General features: G+C 44.8%; 3 long non-coding RNA genes across 5 annotated transcripts; all 3 read right to left on the reverse strand.

The window, feature by feature from the left end:
• Positions 1–1,970: 1,970 nt before the first annotated feature.
• Positions 1,971–5,133, reverse strand: LOC124690878. 3 transcript variants are annotated; one of them, XR_006998795.1, is made up of 5 exons: positions 4,799–5,133; positions 4,394–4,444; positions 3,475–3,546; positions 2,610–3,395; positions 1,971–2,514 (listed from the first exon to the last, which is right to left on the reverse strand). It is a non-coding gene; the product is annotated as an uncharacterized LOC124690878 (long non-coding RNA). The 3 variants fall into 3 exon arrangements; XR_006998794.1 differs by lacking the exons at positions 4,394–4,444; positions 4,799–5,133 and having other exon boundaries at positions 3,475–3,850; XR_006998793.1 differs by lacking the exons at positions 4,394–4,444; positions 4,799–5,133 and having other exon boundaries at positions 2,610–3,012; positions 3,095–3,850.
• Positions 5,134–6,114: 981 nt separating this feature from the next.
• Positions 6,115–7,608, reverse strand: LOC124683251. Its single transcript, XR_006996608.1, has 4 exons — positions 7,271–7,608; positions 6,847–7,161; positions 6,311–6,502; positions 6,115–6,226 (listed from the first exon to the last, which is right to left on the reverse strand). It is a non-coding gene; the product is annotated as an uncharacterized LOC124683251 (long non-coding RNA).
• Positions 7,609–12,606: 4,998 nt separating this feature from the next.
• LOC124683252 lies at positions 12,607–14,276 on the reverse strand. Its single transcript, XR_006996609.1, has 2 exons — positions 13,922–14,276; positions 12,607–12,810 (listed from the first exon to the last, which is right to left on the reverse strand). It is a non-coding gene; the product is annotated as an uncharacterized LOC124683252 (long non-coding RNA).
• Positions 14,277–16,626: the final 2,350 nt, after the last annotated feature.

Consider the following 16,626-nt stretch of genomic DNA (forward strand, 5'->3'; position numbering starts at 1 on the left):
ACCGATGGGCGGACCACCCCACCGTGCCAATTCCAAATTAAAGAAAAAAAAAAAAGAGGAATCCCACGGTAGACCACCCAGAGCGCTCGTTCACATGAAAAGAAATCGTTGTGCCATTCTTGGTCAACGAAAGAAAAGGAAGAATGGGGGCTTGTCCTCCGTCGTGGCCGTCTTCCCCGTCCTCCATGTGCACGGTCGCCGGCGGTCCTTCCTTCTCCAGAACCTGACGCGCGCGATCGCCGGCGGTCCTTCCTTCACCGACACCATCCTCGATGCACCCGGTCGCCAGCGGTCCTTCCTTCTCAGGCACTCCTGGATGCGCTCGGGTGATGCGGTCGGGAAGTCCACGGAGCGGCCGCGGAGGAGGCCCCCGGCGAGCGATGCGCACCATCGCATGTCTGCACCAGAAGAATCTCCTACCGCATCAAATTTCTGTCACCAAGAAAAATCTGCAGCAAACTAAATTTATTGAGAGAAAGAGAGAAACGGGATCTGCCTCTGAATGCATGGGAAATAAAAATATAAGACAAAATTTGATCTGAATCGGGAACACACCATGTACAAAACAATCTGCACGAACCTGATTCCCTCAAAGCAATGAAGCACGAGACCGGCAATAAAAATGTGAACCAAATCAGATGGAAAATAAAAAAGCAAACAGCCAAACAATCAACAGGTTGCCCATGGCCCCGGCCGATGGAACTGCGCTCCAGGAGGGCAGTCCCCCCTCGGGCCGTCTTCCCCGTCGTGACCCATTGCTCCGTCCTCGATGCGCGCGGTCGCCGGCGGTTGTTCCTTCTCCGGCACCGTCCTCGACACGCGCCGTCGCTGGCGTTTGTTCGTTCTCCGGCATCGTGCTCCCATAAAAAATCCACGACCCGCGGCAGCCCACATAAAAAAGCAAGCATTTGCCCCGACAAACAAGGTAGATTCAGATCCATAACTAAAAAGGTACCCTGCCCGTTCAGTCAAAATCTAGCAAAAAACATTCTTTGATCGATGCTTTGAAACTGACAAACCTTCAGCCCCCGCTTAACTTTGAAACTGACAAAAAGAAGATGGACTTGATTCCCACAAACGGTTTGAGCAAATCCTCACCAGAAAAAAAAATGCGAAGCAAATTAGATCTAAACAAATCAAACGGCCGGCCGGCAGCTCCTTTCCTCCTGCACGGTGCGTGCAGCACCGTCCCTTAATCTCGACCGCCCCGCGGAACAAGCGGGTGGCCACCTCGCCTCTGCCCAAATACCCCGCGCCGTGAGGTGAAGGGAGCGGAGCAGGGCCGCCGCGTGATGGAAGGAGCGGGGCAGGGCCGTCCGACCGCCGAGCCGTGGAGGAGAGACGCGGGGATGAGCGGCTGTGCCATGGATGGAGCTGTGGTGGGCGGCGTGTAGTGTGGGGATGAGTTGAAATGAGAGTGGGGGAGACAGGATAAGGAGAGAGAGGATAGTGACAAGGTGGAGGACACTCGGCGGGTAGGTGGTGTGCGTTGATGGACGGTAACGCCGTCAGTTTAGATGTAGGGCTAAAAATGCTCCACGCATAGGCTTAGAATCGTCCGATGTGATTCTGTGATTTGTGCAACCGTTACACTTCGTTAGCCATCTCCGTCCATGCCAATCCGGTACCCATTAAAAAAATTGCAAGAGAGCCGTGTCAGTGAAAAAACTATAATCAAAGTTCCATGTGACGGCTGGCTAGCTGGATCCCTCCACCGAAAGCCAACTCTATGCCACGGTTAATTAGTTCCACTAGATTTTGATGTGCGCCTTGGCGCACGATCCCGTGTAGGTCGTGTTAATATAAAATGTAAAGGAACTCTGTCAAGCGAAAACTCTTAATCTCAAGATGGAAGAAGCATGTTTTCTCCAATGATACCAAGCCAAAAGTTATTTCAACATAAGCACCCAGCTGTAGGATGGAAGGAAAATGTGCGAAAGTACTTATCATTGTGAAAACTGGACTACTGATGAAAAATATTCACAAGGACTTCTGGTTCAAATACGTATATCATTACAGTCGACAACAATTCCAGCAAAGAAATGGCAGGTACTCTAAAAGAAATTTCACTATTTCTCGTAGAGCTGAAGTTACATATGACTGATTAGTACCCTACAATAAGTAGAAAAATGCATTAGCCGTTTGGCATGCACAACCAAGAGCAGAACACACGGCATCAAGAAATTGAGATGATACCCACCAATAAGGAGCCTAGACATACCTACATCGTGCTTGTAACGATATGTTGTTGACCTATTGGTGCACATGTTAGGGGACTGTTTCGCTGAAGGAACGACTTTTGATACCATTGTACAAAGAAAATGAGCAGAACACTTCATTCCTCCCAATGTTTGCAAAGAGAAAGAGCAGAACGTCCCATTCCTCCCAATTTTTGTGGCACCCTCAGCCACCAACATTATCCCATTCTGCTGCTTTTATTATAGGATGATATCAGCATGCTATTTCGGTCACATGGACCATTATTCAGTCCAAATAGTTTTAGTAATCATTTATCTACAAAAGGAGAAAATAGCATTGGTATAATCAATACTGCTAATATTCATGAATATATAGAACTATGAATCCCTGAAGATCTAAGAGTAGAGTACCTGTCAGGTTGTTGAGTCACCTAAGTGGCTGACTGAGAGTGATATTTCACTTTGCAGCTTGGAGTGACAACCACTCCGCTTTACTGGACACTTGCACGCGATTCGCACAACTGATTGGTGCGGTTAGCTATCTCACTTGTATTGGCTTTCTACTGAAACCCCACTGCAACAATCTGTGAGTGAACGTGCTCGAGTGGTACCTTTCCAATCTGTTGAAACTCCACTACAGCATATGAATGGTGGCAGCACACATGAGCAACCAATATATAAGACTACAAAATTTTCATTTATCAATTTTATCCTTTTGCTTGATTGAGATACACAAATGAGCTCCCAAAAATAGATGGGACAGTAATTCAGTCGTTTGTGTATCTATACACCGTACTCGTATCAGCAATCATGCCTAAGAAAGCATCACATGTATTAATAATTCTGTATTGAGATTTTAAGTTACATGAAAGTCTAAATAATTAGGTACTATATACCTTTTTTCAATTGGCAGACCTGGAGGTACATTGGTAGGTCCTGAATAAACTATTGCATACTGAACAGCCTGGGAAACAACCTATGTGTAAAGAGACATAATACATGAATAATGGGCAGGTCCTAAATCTGGATGGATGAGCTCAAGTGACAGGAAGATATAAAAGCAAAAAAAATCACATATTTTAGCTAAACATCAGAAAATAAATCTATTGTGTAGAATGCATATTACAGGCCTCAATATTTCTCTGTTGCCCACTTGTATTTTCATCAAAGATCATGTAGGCATAAATAAAAAGGAATCTGGACAAACAAAAATAAAAGATTAGGGGATTAAACCAAAATGCAGTGGAAGAAACAAATCCGTAGAAAAATTGCACACCTCGCTCCAACCATATGGTAAGACCAAAACACGGGCAAAATGAACACTTTCTCCTGCATTCAGGGTCCTCTTCTGCAAGGGATATGCAATGCTTATATCCAGAAGGATGAGCATGAATCAAACAAGCAAAATCTAGAGAGAGATTGGGGATTTATCGACGAATCATATGATTTGTCTCTTCCGTATGGTTGGAGTTAGGTGTTCCTGATCTTACGGTAAGCAGTTTATGTTCCCCTAAGCAGGCAAATAAGTAGGTTCTGACTTTCGTACTGATAAACAATTCAGAAACGCTATCTGGAATCTACTATTAGTAGAGACGCTGCTTAAATCTAGGACACAAATTTAATAAGCTTCTGGATACAAATTTCCAGCAAATATTATGCTCATGTCAAATCACACGTACTTATATCTAGGACACTGAACTACAGTAAGTCTGGCATGCACCTTCAAATTTTTTAGTACATGACATACTTGCCATTGCTCATCCCAAGTCGTTGCAGCACAAATGAACTAACCCTAAATTGATTTGGAGGATAATTCATCACCAAAAGGAAAACTTAAATAACATAATATCTCCAAAAATCAAATTAGTTTCTGTATTTACTATAATTGGTAGAAGGAACTGCATTAAATGGAATAAACCATATAATTGCTGGTTTCAGAACAACCTAGCACATGGTTAATATATATTAAAAAATGTTTACATGTTGCAGCAGCAATTTATTCCAACGAGAAATGCCCTTAACTGAAGACCATAAGCTTCTAACAACATTGCCATTTTTACGGAACACATTGATACCAAGCACTTGGTAATTTGCATGCTTATTTCATTGGCTATGCCCACTCCAAATGGGAGTTTAGAGGACAGCATATATAAGACCTAAGTGCATACATAAGAGTAGGCTAACAGAAATGGTACCAAATGTAATATCATTCTGAATATGATTAGGAAATCTTGCAATCCCAGAACCTGGAAAACAATTGAGTTAGAAGGATTCAGAGATGATTTCTGAATATAATCATAGTTGCAACTTGCAGAAGACCAACCACACACGCCAGGAAAGGAACTGGCAGAGTGGATGGGAAGAAACTGAGTACGGATCCTCAAAATATTTTACTCGGATTAAAGCATATATTTCCTTGAAGACAAAATAAAAGTAATTTCTCTGAAACAAAAAATGACACCGGAGGTGTGATTAAAAGTCATGTCCTTTTATGCAAGATAATAACACATTAAGCACACTAATGAATACTGGCAGTAAGAAAAATGCTAAATTAATGCAGATTGTTAATCATAACTCCTACATATTCTTGGCCAACATACTTGCAAAGTAGAAAATTATCAAACACCTTCAATACCATCTAGCTAGTGACCCATGATCATCCCAAGACGGGCATGTGACAGCTGAATGATCCTTGCAAGAGAGGAGGCAAAACAGGGCATAATTGCATCACGAAAAACAGCAAAAACAATTTAGTCCTTGGCTGGAACGCAAACACGAGTATGGCCAAAGATCAGATCGAGGGAATCAATAAAATCTTCCCCTTCATTATTTTTGTCAAACATCTTCTAGGCAAAAAAAACATGGGGAACTATGGGGATTAAGCAGAGAGAGATGGGAGACCGGGATGAAGAGAGGCAAATCACCCTGGCTTAGTGACCTCACGTGCTCCTCCATTGAATGCAGATACAGATGAAGATGATTAGCAGCAACAACATGAGCGGCGGCCCATAAACCACATGTCCAGCGCTGCCCTGTGAGATATGCAGCAACACAAATACAAATAAAACATAGAGATCAGCCATGTTGTAACACAATATTTAGTTAATGGGCTATAACTAAAGGCCAACACCTATAGTAAACAAATATGACCAAGCTAAGTTGATTTTATTACAATAACTTGTGTGTAGCTTCAGGATGAGATAAACTCGTAGGCCATATCATTATATGATCTTTTAACCTAAAGATAGAACACAACAGTGTGCCTCATGCAAAGAGAGTAGTGAAAGAGATAGAGGAGGCCTTACCCTAGGGTTTGCCGGTGGCACCATGAGAAGGTCCATTGATGTCGTAATTCTATCCACATAACTGACAAATGCTAGCAAATTCGATGACATCGAAATATATGCCGGGATCTAATGTCTGCCCAAATCCAACATCCATCAGCTTATCCTGAAAATCAATATACAGGAGCTCAAGTGGTGAGGCAGACAATAAAACCATCATGGCATGTGTATGTTTTCATTTTGTTTCTTAAATTAATATAATTTATCATGGAGGAATTCTCAAAAAAGCAATTTAACCAAAAACACAGTGATGTTAACATGAAGTTACTACTTTAATTTGCAGCTGCATTTAGTGACCTATATACTCTTCCTTAGCAGTAAGAAATTCACAACGGCCTCTCATAAAAAAGGGTAACAAACTGAACCACTATAATTGCTGAAAAGATGTATCACTCACCATACGAAAGCATGATAAATACCTCAATATACACCAACAGAACTTAAATATGCATGTGTCTGGTACTTATAAGAGACAACCACACAAAACTAATTTAGGAACTGAAGATCTTTATACAACAGCCGTTTATCTTGCGAGGCACCGCCGCAGATCATGAGTGACAGAGAAACAAACCTTGTGTGGTGACAACACCAAGAATTGCGATGCGACAGCTGGGTCTAAATCAGCGAGAAGGCTACACTGGGAGGCGTAGCATGCCAGCGGATGGACACCATGAAAATCATTCACTACAAAAGAGGTGCTCAGTTTTAGATAGTAGGCAGAAATGCTATATAGAAAATAGTATTATTTACTAATTCTAAATAAAGCACCTCTCATGGAAACTAACTACCAATCAAGTGTCGTTGATCTTCAAGCCAATATATGCAGGCTTCAGTTTGATGGAAGACCTTAGGGAAATGGTTCTGCTTCACACCGTTGGAACCTAGTCCTCGTCTCCATCTCAACAGCTGCGGCACACTGTAACCACTAGGTTGGTCCTCTAGTTTGAACATATGGGCACACTGTAACCACACAGGCATGCAGTAAATATGGATTATAAGAATGAAAAAACATAACAATAGATATGAAGCATTGGTAGATATATCACGATATGACATGTGTATGTTAAAAGGATAGGAAGTGTAAACCCAACTAATAAAATAAATTTGAAAAGGGGATAACTGATAGCACATGCAAACAAATACCAGCATAAGAATTTTACACTGTTAACCGTCAATATGGTCTGCTAAATTCTAAATATGATATTTCCAACCTCCTATTTAGTTGATAAAATAAGCATTCAGAAGTTTTCCAAATAATATGAACTCAGAAGTAAGTCGGTTACATTCAAAATACCACCACAGACCTTTGATAAAGGAGAATATTTTCTCTGATCAAAAAAATGTCCTGTGCCAAGTTCTGTTCAGAATGGGTAGGCTTATATATTTCTTCACTTTCTTCACTCCTATCCCATGCCTTGATTGTTGCTGGCATATTTCCCGTCTACACCTTTCAACAAAAACATTAGATGATCAGATCTTATTAGTACAATTCTTCATAAAATAGTATGCAAAGAATCGAGATGCCATGTCCAATTCCCTTCCTTCCAGGTCATCGTCTCTGATATGCGGCAACATAAGGATACTGGCACCCTTCGTTGTTGGTTTACTCATGTCCTCACCTTCAAAACGTATTCAAGAAACTGGTCAACCCTATTAAAGAAACAGGTGCATGAACTATTCTAATTTCTGACCTGAAGATGAACAAATAAAACAAGAGCAGAAACTTACCTATGTCTTGGTCAGATGTGAGGCATGTGAGAGAGAGTGTGAGAGAGAGGAAGGAACGGAGAAGGCTAGCTTGGTGAGGTCACGGTTGGATGAGAATAGTAATCGGTGGTGAGGATCTGGCAGGCCAATCTTCAGGTTGTCTTCTAATCTTCTTTTGTTTGTTCATCTTTCGGTTGTCAAGGATGTCGTCTGTTGAGGACGACCTTGCCCCCATCGTGGTTGTCGAGGAGGAGGACGAGGACGACCTTGGCCGCCTCAAGCAAGAGGATGATGAAGAGGGGCTCGGCCGCAGACTCCACGCCGAGCAGCTCGGGGGAGGCACGAAGTGCCCCGTGCTGCCAAACCTCGCCATCGTCTCCAGAAGCGGCGGCCCATGGAGGGCACCAGCGGCACCATGGAGGGCTTCCTCCTCGACCTCCTCGCTTGATGTCTCGATGGAGAAGATCACGAAGCACACACGACGGGGATGGGGCGCGGTCTGGGTCGACGACCTTCGTCGGCGGTAGCAGCGACGGGAGGATACGCGGTTGGGATCGATGTGGAGGCGGGGGCGGGGGCGGCGGCGACGGGAGGAGGTGCGATTGGGGGAGGAGGAGACCAGCCGATTGGGGAGGAGGAAGCGAGGGGATTGGGCCTTTGGGCTAGGTTTTCGTCGTCTTCGGTTTTGTTCTACAGATGAATGGCCCGGATGGACGCGGGGCTGGTTTGCAGATCGAACGGCTCGAGCTGGCCCCCCGCCAAGTTTCCATCGTGGATCGCTGTGAGGCCCCCGTGGGGGGGCATCATATATACCCCTGGATGCATGATTCACGGTTCATTCAAAGATTCAAACAAAAAACTACTTGTTTGTTAAGTTCCATCATCAATGATTAAATTAATTATCATTCGGAAAAATGTATCATACGTACTAATACTACAGGTAGAAAATAAAAAAAGGGTACAAAAAAAGAAGTAGAAAAAAGAAAAACTAGAACGGGAGGCCAAATCAGGGCCTCGCGGTGCAGAGCTCCATGTTATCTTTTCTGTTTTGATGTAAAAATTACACTAGGCTACTTCATTAATACTTGATCTAATTAATTAATTAATAGTAGAGAAAACAACTTTCATCCCTGCCGTTCCAACCTTGCGATGAGTAATTAGGGAGAGAAATTTAAGAGGGGAGAAAATTAGGATACTAGTTAATTAAGGGTGTAATTAGCGAAGAAGTTCCAACGTTGAATGTACATGGGACCTGGATAAAAAAAAACATTACAGGATAATTAACATATTTTTTCCATCATAAAGTTTACAATTTATTTGAATGAACATGGATCTAAATCAGGAACACCCCAAGTACAAAAATTATCAACATCGACTCAACTCTCTGGAACGGTTATGATCGAAGAAAAAGGAGCTGACTCAAATCCGGATTGTTAAAAAAAATCCTCTAATGATGGTCTTTTCTCGACTCCGCCTCTGACTAAATGTGTGCCCAGAAACTTTAGATGGCAATCACAAATTAGTTGACAGTTTTGAATCTGAAAACTTGTGAACTCTACAGAAAAAATGAACTATACCTTTGTTCAAACGTTTTTACCAATCTGAACAAAAAAATTGCTTAAGGAAAATCATGCAACCTATAACCTAATCGTCATTAAAACCATGGAGACCATCAAGCTCAGCCGAGCCCCTCCTTTTGTCTTCCACGGTGGCACAAGCTCCTCCGCCCCGCCCACCACGACGAGAGATAAAACGAATTCATGTACAAGAACACAAATATTGACAAGATGTTGCTCTAGACTAGATTCGTTTGGATCTCAATAGAATACGAACACCAAAAGGATCTGCCTCTCAGCGAGGTTCTAGAAAAAGAACTTGCAGAATCGATGAAAATCATCACATAGATATGCAAATCCTGGCATTTTTTGTAGTGACAAAATCCATCAGGCTAGCTAAAAAATATACAGAATTGTCAAAGAGTAGATCAGAAAAGAATGCAGATTAAAGATAAAAAACTAAGAGGAATTCTATCACCAGGGCAAAGCAGGAGGAAAATAAAAGAAGCTCAAGCTCCATGAAACGCAAGCCACAAATCAATAGCAGCAACAATACACCGGTTGGAGGAAGTAGCATGGCTTGGAGGGAGCTCGCCGGCCGCGTCACATAGGATGCCAGTCCGTCGGCGTGCATAATGCAGGGTCGGCAGTGTGCGGGACGCCAGGCCGGCGCTCGAGATGTAGGGCGACAGGCAAGCCCCGTCCAGGCGCTACCTGCTGGATCTCCCTGGACACCCAGGATGTCCGCGTCCTCTTCTCGGCTCTGATCCGGCCCGAGATCCGCACGACAGCCATTTGTTGAAATATTGGGCCCATTTTTAGTGGCCCAAATTAGATTTCAGTTTTTCCTATAAATCTCAAAGCCCACATAGTGGCAGCCTTGTGAGTTTGCGCGAAGCTGGTGGCAGCTACACTGCGAGTGGCAAGTGGGAAGTTTAGTCCCACATGGAAAGTTGGGAGGAAGTTAGACCACCTTATAAGGTGGGTTGTTCCACCACTAGTAAGTGAGTGAGAATAGGAGTGCTACACGCGCGCTCCTCCTCCTCCTCGCTCGTCTCGTCTCGACTCGACTCGACTCGACTCGACACGTCACGTCACGTCACGACACGCGCCGCAACAGAGTCCTAGACGGACGCGTCGCAGTTAGTCGGTTCGGGTCGCTCCCGGATCGTGGGCTATCTGTAACCGACTCAAAACGTTCGTGCGACGTGGGCCACGGCTACCGCAAAAACACATCCAATACACGAGTTAGGGTTTCCACCTCTCTCTGCTTGAGCCGCCATCGTAGCCTACTCCATCCCGCGAGCCGACGTGCATCGGCGAACGGGAGAGCAGGTCTCCGGAACCGCTCGTCCTTGCGATCCCGTACGGGAGAGGGCGAATTAGGATTTTGGGAAGCGCTCTACGCGACTGCTCAAGTTCTTCATCACGGGTCGTCTTCCATCCAAGTCGGGCGGTGCTGCCTACCGTCGTTTTCAACGCCGTGTACTTCAACATATCATGAACAACATTGTCATCAATAACGTTACTGCCGTGACTTCATCTGCTACACTTCTACCGCCACCTCCACCGGATCGGTACGTGCGACATATCTCGATCTATTTAGCAATGGATGTTGTACTGTTTGCTATGCTACTGTTCATGTTGATCACTACATCTAGTATGTTCGAGTTTCACATGTTAGTAGTTACTGTCGTCATGCTTAATATTCTGGAATTAATCATGGAAATTGTGCCTAATTATCCAACACCATTCACGCTAATCAAGAAATAACCAAACATTAATTCTACCATGGTGGAGCTCGTTTTTCTTAGTACAACAACAGAAACGAAAGCAAAAGAGCTAGATCTTATCAATTACAGAGAGAAAATGGTATAGTTTCTGGTGAGAAAATGACACGGAGAGATAATGGAAAAGGTAGTAAGAAATGATGGGTGCAGCTTGGTCTCCTTGCCGTGATCCCGCTAGCGGCATCCCTCACCGCGCGCGAAGATCTTGCGGGGGGCGCACCATGGCCACAGATTAAAATCTAAATAGACCTGATTCCCTCCAAACGTGAACAGTCCAGATCGAAAAGAAAAAGTAAAACAAAATAAATTAAGAAAAAAGAACGACAGGGCTGATTCCCTCAAACCATGAACTCGAGCTTCCCGACGGCCGTGCGCAGCCACAACAGCTCGGAGCAGCTCGCCGCTTCACCGAATCGACGCGGCACCGGAGCAGCTCGCCACAGAGTCAACCGCCCCGAACCATCAATTTGGCCGTGCACAGCCTGTGCATCCCGACTTGCGGGGATAAGATCGTACCCAAAAAAATCGGGAAAATCAACCAACAAAAAAAACAGCACTCCATGTATTCTGTAAACTAAACTTAGATTAACATGGGTTCTGGAGCACGCGGTAAAGCAAATCCTGATCAAAATGTCTACCATTTATTTCAATGAACATGGGATCTGAATCGAGGAACACCATGTTATGTACAGAAAATCGTCATGAAATCTGGATTAGGAACATAGGAAAATCAAGATCGGAAGAAGGGGGTGACGCAAATCCAAATCGAGAAAAAAAAACACGGACGACCTCGCTCTAATCGCAGACGCCCGGTACAGCCGCGTCCTCTTCTTGCCTCTGCCCCAGCGTGGTGAGACCCACGCGATGAGCAAAAGAGATAGACTCATCCAGTTTCGGGCAACAAAAAAAAGGAATCACCAAGAGAAATCCGCAAAATCCAGATCAGAAAAATATCCGCAAATCCCACCCGGCCCTGCTCTATCCACGCCGCTGCTGGCCACCAAGCCAGACGCGGTTGGATTGGCAGCCGCCGATGCACCGGTGCACGGGCGCTGGTGCTGGAGAACTCCCGATGTTCGTGGCCAGTCGGCTCGTTCGTGGTGCTCACGAAGATGCACATGCGCCGGTGACGGAGATGGAGAGGCCGACTCACGGGTGGGCGCCCTCTGGCCGCCGAACTGTGTAGGGAGCAGGGCTGAGCGGCTGCGCCCTGGATGGAGCTAGGGTGGGCGGTGCGTGGTGTGGGGACGAATTGAAAATGAGAGAGTGGGAGAGATGGGATAAGGAGAGAGAGAGGATAGGGACAAGGTGGAGAGCGCTCGGCAGGTAGGTGGTGCGCGGGGATGGATGGTAACGCCGTCAGTTTAGATGTAGGGTTAAAATTACTCTATAGTTTGATTCAATGGTTGGATGGGGGTGCATAGCTACACCCCATGGTAGCCCACTATTTTCCATATATATATATATATATATATATATATATATATATATATATATATATATATATATATATATATATATATATAGAGAGAGAGAGGCGCGCTATTTGACTCCCTGGGGGCAGAATATTATTCTGCACCCCGCCAGACTTCCAGCCGAACCGCGCCAGGCTGCGCGTCTCCGCACCACCCCACTAGCCCGCACGCTAAAGCGATGTAAAGTTATGTCGCATGCGATGGTTGGTTGGTTCACCCGCCCGTGCAACTCAAAATGCGACGTAAGAAGTTTGCATGCGACGTAAGAAACTAATTATGAGCCCACCACCCGACTCAGTTCACATGCAAATGATGCAAGAATTTTGACCGCTGACATAAGTAATCCCGAGAACAACGTAAAAGTGTAAAACATGAACGAGCCCACTATTCATTCCATGTGCGACATCCAGCTGCACCCCAGCGTTTTTTATGGCATGTTCTGAGATGACAACATAGATTCACTGGAAAAATTTGTCAGCGTAATTACACACGCATATCGTGCTGTAAGAAGGCTGAATGTGTGACAAAATCACGCCAAAGCCAAATGCTACCATGCATTCAAAGTCAATGGTACTTAAAAACTCAGTGATTTACATGGAATGAATAGTGTGTACGAAATTCAAATTAGTGATACTTGCTCACACATGAGCCATGTTAAATCTGGACAAAAGAAACTATATAATGCCATCCATGTTAACTTCATATCACTTGTCCACGACCGACTTGTTTCACATCAGCAGCTGCACAAAATGGAACTCATTTAAACTTTAATGTTCAACAGAAGGAAAGATACGAAGCATCCGGTGGGCCAAATACAAACGGTAAATTACGGAACATAAGATTGCGCCATGTAAGAATATTGGCATGCATGGTCTAGCGTGCCATAAAAAATGGAACATAAGATTGCGCCATGTACATGCATGGTCTATGGTGCCATAAAAATTGGAACATAAGAACTATGTACCCACATCGCCTGTTGGCCCAAGGTAAGAATTATCTGCATGCCTTGACATGCCCATATAATCATGCAACATAAGAATTAATGGCACGGTGGCATGTCTGCCTAATATGACACCATCTAATAATAACCAGTATGGCTTCATGTGTCACAAAATGACAAGTAAGAAAACTAACATATCCCCATTCTCCAAAGTTGCGCTAAAGTTTTTTTTCAGTGGCATTAGGAATAAAGAAAATGCTTTAATAAATGGGTTACATTTGATATGTACTCAAAATAGTTTGCTGAGGATCTGGGAAATGAAACACGATGAAATTCAATCTCACAGTCTCATCCTAAATCAACCTAATCTACAATGGAATTAACATGGTGGTTTGTTTAGTGCGCAACATAACAATATGGCAAAATCCAAGCTTAAGTTTGAAAAAGTAGATAAATACCGAAATCTGCTATGAGCAGTACAACTAAATAAGTAATCAATTAATGGAAAATCTTATGATCTTGAATAAATGATGCACATGAGCATAATGTACAGCAGTTGTTTCTTGCATATTGTGAAAGAAAATGCAGACTAGCTAATTTAAGCGGCCTCTAATTAGCATTGATAATTAAAACAAGAACTAGAGCTGAACATCTACTTGCAGCCTCAATTCTTTGCGCTCCAAACAAATTCAGCAAAAAAGCAACCCAAATTGTAACTGCCTACAGTAAATCTAAAACGTTGCAATGCCACTCTTCCTCACAGTTGTTGGAGCCAGGGCCAGAATGTTGGAGTCCGGGGTAATCAGTGGATCCACCTCTCCGATTGGGGACGGAATCTAACTAAAATATAACAAATAAACAACATAATGATGCACGATGGAAAAAAGAAAAGATTAATCGCCACACTGTACCTTCAGGTCGAAGCCCACCTGCGTGCTATGCCCACGGCAGTGCTGGGGCTGCCCCTGCTCACCACGATACCGATGCAACCCAGAGCCGCCCACAGCCACCAAACGCCCAGCGTCCCGACGCCACGCTATATTAGCTCCTCACGCCGCGGAGTCCACAACAGCGCTACCACTTGAGTAGGTACCAACACCGTCTGTCGCTCACCAAGCCTCAAGCCCGCCATATCCCCAGCTGTCGCCGCTCACTCGTTGCCACGAACCCCAGCTGCAGCCACTTGCCGGTTGCCGCCCGCCGCGATCTCCAGCTACAACTGCTCACCTCTGCCGTAATCCCCAGCTTTAGCCACTAGCCAGCCCCCGAAATCCCACCTGCAGCTGCTTGCCGCAATCGCCAGGCAGTAGAACACTGGACCTCCATGGAAGGAGCAGATACCGCAAATGGAAAAAATAAAATAAAATTTTGTGTTTGAGCTAGGCCAATACAAATCAATAGCAAACTTTGGACTCGATTAACTGATGATAGGTACCAAATAGCTAGTCCGCACTTAAATAACATCTATGAAAGAACAAAACCAAAAGGTTACATGACAAAAAAATTGCAGTCAAAGAGTGTCACTATAATACGAACATGCAACAAATTAGCTAAATCCTTATAAAAGGACCTGCCAGATCAGCACTTCCCATACACATTATTCCTGGAAAAACAATGGAGGATTAGATCTAAATTGGACCAAAAACCAGGGTAGCAATTCTAAGACAACTACACAGACCATGTCTCTAAGGATAAGAATTTCTGTGACCTTTTGAAACTATCTAGAGACCGGGCAAACACAAGTTTAAATATTCCCCAAAAAACAATATTACAAGTGAGTGATCCACTGAAACTCGGAAAGGTATATCAATTACAATAAGAAAAGATGTAGAATAAATATTTGTATATATGTGGATGCTTTCAACGGAAACATACGAATGAATCCAGACCACCACTACACAGTACACACAGTATCTACCTAAATTTATTTTTCTTGCAAAGGTGATTTTTCGGTTGAACATGTATAAAGATAAATTATTACACTGTCATAATTACCATCTGCTGTGCTGGAATAAATGTAATTCGAGGTGTGTTCATCTGTTTGTGCAATGTGTGTATGGAGCGAGTTGCTGAAAAAAAAGATGACGCGGAGTATAATAGCATTGACCTATGGAGACATTGTGGCTTGATGCAAGAATAATCATTTTTTTCAAACTCAGAATTGCTTGAAGTTTCAAAGCTGTATATTGCATACCCAAAAATCAAAATCAGTTCTGCTATTGCTCAACTGAAGTAGTTTCGGTAAATCTTATCAAGACTGGATATCATCAAAGAGTTTCTGGATTACCGTATCTATCGACAAAAGCTATCATTACGGTGGTTCTGTAATCTATTCAAGAGAGGGAAACAAATTACCAGCTAAGTTGAGCTAACGTTGACTGTCTCCACAAGAACATGACATAAGTTGCTGATTCAGGAGAGTGTTCCATATTATACCTTGACGTCCACGAGCGGACGGAACCAGGATACCAAATACGCACGCAACGCCGCCCGCAGGACGCAGGCCGCGGCGACCACCCACCAGGCCAGATAATTTCGACGGATCTGGAGGTTGGGTCAACTCGCCGCGTTGCAGGCCACCCACCACGCCATGGAGCCCCCGCATCGGCCACTTGCCGGGGTGTAGATCACCCACCATGCCGCAAAGCCTCGCGCAACGGCGACTGCCTTGATGTTGCCGCCGGCCAACGAGGCCGCACCCGCGACATCCGAAGACTCCGTCGTGAAGCCTCTATCAGCGCCGCCTCCATCCCACGATCCTGCCGCCGGCCGACGAGAATACCCTCAGATGCCGCACGATCGCCATCGAAAGCTCCTGCCGCTCGCCTTCAGAACCGCTCGACGCTTTCTCTCCCGATTGGAATAGGTCGAGAAGCAGCGGGGAGTGGATAGCTCACCCCACGATTAGGGAAAGAAACCGCCAAAAAAAAAATAGAAAGGGAAAAGAAATTACGTCGACCGAGAGTGGCTAGACCCAAGTCAGCCAACCGACCGACTGGCTGGGTCGTTTGGTCCGGGGGCAGAATTACTTATTCTACACCCAGGGTATCTAATAGAGTTTCTCTCTCTCTATATATATATATATATATGATGGGGCAATAAAAGTTCAGTACTGAAATCATGTCACTCGGGCCCTCAACAAGCATTAAACATAGCAAAGTTGTACTAACACTCATACATGAATATCCTCGGCAGGCTAGTGGGGACAGTGGGCGGTGATGTGGGATTAACTGCGCCCACAATCTCCATAACACCCGTAAGATTCGGGTAACCGCTCGGCAGCCGGCGGATTTCGCGGAGCCACGTTAGCCACGGCCACAGAAGATCCTGGGCCGGCAGTGATTTGAACGGACACTGGGCCTGGCCCAGGGAATCTGGCAGGAGCCGGTCGCGTCAGGCACGGGCCCCGAGGTGGTGCTGAATTCGAAGTCCACAAGTCCAAGCCGGCCACGTTACTCGGGAACAAGCCAGCACATCCTCCACGCAGCTGGAAACTTCTCCAACACTTCACGCAAAAAACATTTGCCATACAAGTCGGACCGCCGGCTCGAAGACAGTCAAACGGTGCAAGTCGAAAAGGGCGCAGCCGGCCGGGAAGAAATTCACGGCCGTGCCC

This window comes from Lolium rigidum, chromosome 1 (assembly GCF_022539505.1).
Source record: "Lolium rigidum isolate FL_2022 chromosome 1, APGP_CSIRO_Lrig_0.1, whole genome shotgun sequence".
Lineage (NCBI taxonomy): Eukaryota > Viridiplantae > Streptophyta > Magnoliopsida > Poales > Poaceae > Lolium > Lolium rigidum.